This window comes from Corvus brachyrhynchos, unplaced genomic scaffold (genome assembly GCF_000691975.1).
Source record: "Corvus brachyrhynchos isolate BGI_N302 unplaced genomic scaffold, ASM69197v1 scaffold162, whole genome shotgun sequence".
In the NCBI taxonomy this organism is placed as follows: domain Eukaryota; kingdom Metazoa; phylum Chordata; class Aves; order Passeriformes; family Corvidae; genus Corvus; species Corvus brachyrhynchos.
Genome location: NW_008236696.1, coordinates 5,369,277 through 5,373,873, shown reverse-complemented (window position 1 = coordinate 5,373,873; position 4,597 = coordinate 5,369,277). Strand labels below are relative to the sequence as shown.

The 4,597-nt window shown below is 42.8% G+C and overlaps 1 long non-coding RNA gene across 1 annotated transcript; it reads left to right on the top strand.

Moving 5' to 3' along the window:
• Positions 1–168: 168 nt before the first annotated feature.
• Positions 169–3,757, top strand: LOC108444873. The gene is made up of 2 exons (XR_001859587.1): positions 169–412; positions 3,238–3,757. It is a non-coding gene; the product is annotated as an uncharacterized LOC108444873 (long non-coding RNA).
• Positions 3,758–4,597: the final 840 nt, after the last annotated feature.

Below are 4,597 nucleotides of genomic sequence, written 5' to 3'. Positions count from 1 at the left end.
CCCCCCCCCCCCATTCCCCGGGGCGGCCGTTACCCGGCAACGCCGGCACGCGCGGCCCCGCCCACCCCTGTGCATGACGGACGGCGCTGTTGACCAATCAGCGGGCGCTACGTCTGCGCGCGCCACGTATTGGTTCCGCCCCCCGGGTGAGGGGGAGATTTCCCGGGATCCTCCGCATTCCCTGGCCGGGAATAGCTGGGGGAAACGGGGAAGTGACCGTTAGCTGTGGTCACCTGAGCTGCTCCGACGGGCGAAGGAAACTGAAACCAAAGTGTTTTCATGAAGATTGTGGCAGTGAAAGCCAGAGACATTGCTGGCCCTCATAGAGTGCTTTCCCGACATAATGGCAAAGATTACATTTTCAGATAGTTTATCACCATATAATCATCCACAGGCTGAACTGACAAAGGAGGTATGTTACTTCTCATACTTTGATAGCTACCGCTGACCACTGAAATAGAAAAAATGCCTTAAAAATACTGCCTCTGTCAGGAACAAAGAACAGAAATAAGGGGCCCACGAGGCTGTCCTTCAGCCCACCAAGGTTCTGGGTTTCAGGGCACACTGAAGGAGGCTGTTGTCTTTTTCACGTTTGGGCCTTACACATCAGTGTTTCTCAAGGTGCTCAGGTGTGGTCAATAAAGAAGCTGCTGAGCCACTGTCGAAGGACAAGGTGTTTACCAAAAAATCTGGTTTTCACACTTGCCTGTGATGATGTGTTTGAGTCTAAGGTCACCTGGTCCTTGGGTAGACAGGTCACCTGAACGAGAAAGATCCACAGAAAGCACGGGCCTGACTGGTTTCTATCAGACATGAATGCAGAAATGCTCCTGTCAAGCCAACCTTAGCTGATGGAAATGCTCTCAGATAACTGCAGAAGCTGTCCACCCACTGACATTCAGAAATAGGTTTTCTGCCCCTTGGTCGCGCCCGTTGTACAGACACAAGGCCCCTCCCCCGCATACTGCAAATTTAATCAACAAACAAGACTTTTCACATTGAAGTTTTGACCCTTTCGGGAGCAGGGGAAACATTGCTGGCAGTAAGAATAACCCTCTTGTCCACAGCTCATGCGGGGGAGCTGCAGCTGCGCGGCTGCGAGTGAGCGACACAGGAGAGGTCTGTTGGGGGAGGGAAAGGGGAAAAAAAGGCCTCTGTGTCAGGAACAGTGAGGCTCTGATCTGTGTGAGTTCACCCCTGCATTCTTTAGGAAACAGCGATCACACAACTGCATAAATTCCATTGGAGGACTGATTCCAGCAAGCAGGATAAATGTTGAGCTCTAACTGTAAATACAGTAGGTCCAACCTGCAACAGTTAATTAGTTAAATATCTATTTATTTACGAAGCTATTAGAAGAAGGAAAGAGATGGATATCACCTTGGTCTCTCAGATACCTGACATGCTTTCCTTGCCCCACTGCAAGGAAAGGGGCAAATTAATCCAGTGGGAATTGATGATTTTTTTTCCTATTAACCCCAAACTCTTTGGAACAAAAGCAGCAGAGAACTTTCCCTGTTGCCTCTTGGCAATCCTGATGGATTAAATTGTTCCTGAAGACAAAACACAGGTCTATTTAGACAGGATGTCTTGAAGATAATATTTTAAGACAAAATGATACTTGCCTTGTTGTCAATCTGTTTCTCAGTCCACTTTAACATACGTGCTTCGCTTCGTTTCTCCTTGTAAAGGAGGAAAGAAGTCTGAGAGGGGCTGAGTCCTGTTGCTATAGAAATTTAAACAGTTAAAAGGGATTTGTGTCAAGCTAAATAACCAGCTCATTTCCATGTCAATGAAGATGATCCTCTAGAATGGTGTTTGATATTTTCATTATTGTTTTCCAGTTTTGGGGTTTCATCAATCCCATGTTTGCTTTTGTCTCCAACTCCCAGTGGTTCAAGGACAGGGAGAGGAGTAAAAGTAATCGAGAAGCAGTGGCTGGGCCCAGTGTGTGTTTGTTTCTGCAAATTCTGACACATGGAAGCTGTTCACAAGGGAGCTCTTCCAATTGTCCAAATCCTGATACCAAGATTAGGAAGTCACAGGCAATACTCAGCTGACAGTGATCTGAGCTGTATCACAGAAACAGCACAGAATGTCTTTTTGCTTAAGGGAGATTTTGGAGTGGGTGTTTGGGGTTATAGATCTCTCTACCTCAGGCACACACAGAGGTAGAGCACAGCTCCAAATTTCCAGCCTGGTTACCACAGCACACAAGATGCTGCACCTCAGTAAATACAATTTTGGAAAAGGGTCCAATGCTCTGCAAACCCCACTAATGCCATTCCTTTTTTAGAGAGAGACTTGTCTCTAGTATATTAAAACCCCTTCCTTGTGGAGCACAGAGCATACTACGTTCAACATTACCATAATTCTCTGGACAAGAAATCAGAGGTGTAAGACTTGAGTTTTCTTGTGCAGAAGGCACATGCAAGAAGAGGACTGAAGGGAAATGTTCACACAGGTTCAATCATTTATTGCAACTAGCTAGTCTCCCCCTATACAGAGTGAAAAGTCACCTCTAGAATATGGAATAGCTTTTCTCTACCCTCCTTTTTCTGTAAAAGTCTCTTATGTCCAGTTAAGACATACACTAACAGGTGCCCAAATTACTACTGTAATTAACAGGAAAAGCAGGATGGATGATATTAATAAAAAATTCTTTTAGTGGATGTGGAATATGCAGCAGCATTTGAGGTAATTTTTCAGAAACTTTTAAAGTGTTTTACACTTTAAAAGGATACTGAAACATCATGCTCCACCCAAGCTAAATCAATACACTGAGTTGTGGAAGACACCTTGCAGCAATAGACCAATCAATCTTGATTGACTAAGAATCAAAAAGTACTTAAATGAGAAAGAAGTAAGTAGTTTATATGTAAGTAGTTTAACTTTCACAAACAAAGCAGTAGTTTCCAGAGATGGAAGATGAAACTAGACAAATCCAAACTAGACATTAGGTATGCAGTCCAGGAATGCATGTAATCGACAGCTAAACCAATTTACCTGGGGCTTCAACAAAATCAGTGTCAAACTGTGTCCTCACAACTGACAATAATTCTGTGTCTCAGAGGACAGCGGCTTGATAAATCTCACACTGTGATTTCTAGTGCAGTTTCTGATATTGTGGTCATAGTGGCTTTAAGCTTTTATCAAGCTATAGTAAAAAGTGTGAAAATAAGCGTGCCGATTTAAGAGTGTTGACTGTACTGTGTTGTTCTATCTTCGGACAAACAGGGAGAGCAGACTGAAGAAGTGTACTTGACCTGAGTGAATTGTGCAGCACACGAGCTTAGATGTACAGAAGGTCCTGTGTTATCCAAAAAAGGCAATGGGCAAGGTCACTGCAGTGCAAGAACATGAGAGAGTTTTGGTCGAATGTTTGGGATACTTGATAGAATTGTTCTTGGTTGATGGAGTTCGTGGTTAAAATGTTGCAATGTAACATGACACCAAAATTCCTGATACAAGCTTAACAGAGTATACTGTAGCTAACAAGAATTATATTTAATGTATCAACCAATGTGGCTATGAAATGCTAAAAAAACAAGGTAGAAACATTCCATTTTATTAAACGGTTTGTCTCTTCAGAGCTTTCCCACAAGTGATATTTCTAGATCTTCTGTTGCCCTGCTCAAAGCTGCAATGAAATAAAGTAATCGTTTTCATTTTCAAAATAAAAAAGATAACCCAATCTCTTGGCATCTGTTTGAATAAAACCGATTTGATGTCTAATCTGACTGAAAAAGATCAGAAATGAACAGACCAAAGATAAGGCAAATAAATAGTTTCTATTTAATCACAGTCTAATTTGCCTGTCAATGTGAAGTCTACTACAAATCAAGACAGAAACTAGCCTGAAGCACCAATTTATTTTCTGTGAACAAAAGGAAGGCTTATCTCCACAACCTTGCTGCCAATTTTTTGTCTCTACAAGATTAAAAATGCACTCCTCACTCACAGGAGAAACAGAAGTACCTGGGGGAGGATGCATGGAGTACTTTCAACAAATCTTGCTCTGCTTCTGTATTTCAGAAAACAAGTCCTAGGAAAAAAGCCATTTGATAGGATCTCACAGAGATGAGAGCAAAAACCACTAACTTACGTCTTGTGTTCTTTAATCAGGAAACAGTCTGTTCACTTCAGTCAGCATTTCCCTGCTCTAATATGTCTATGCAAACACAGAGCTGATCTGCTGCATTTCAGTCAGTTCTAGTAACAATAGATAATATTTACTTTTGATTATTTGCTTTTGCCACCTCCCCAGCACCTTCCTGTGCAGCTTTGAAATAGCTTCCAAACTCCCTCTATCCTGCACCCCAGAAAAGGACAGAACAAAGACAATGTATCAAGTTAGCTCTTCCACACAGCTAGAGCAGGGACGCTGAATAACTTCCCAAAAGGCTGAACTTGTCACAAAGCTTAGTTTAATTTGACAATCATCATAAGGCATCCATGTAAATGAAAAATTCCCACCAGGGTCACAAACATTCTCCCACTAAATAAAACGTGTTAAAACAGAGGCCTGTGATTCCAAAAAACGCTAGTGGTTCCTGGTCTCGACCAGGCTGCCGCTGCTGGCAGTGGGGTCCAGGAG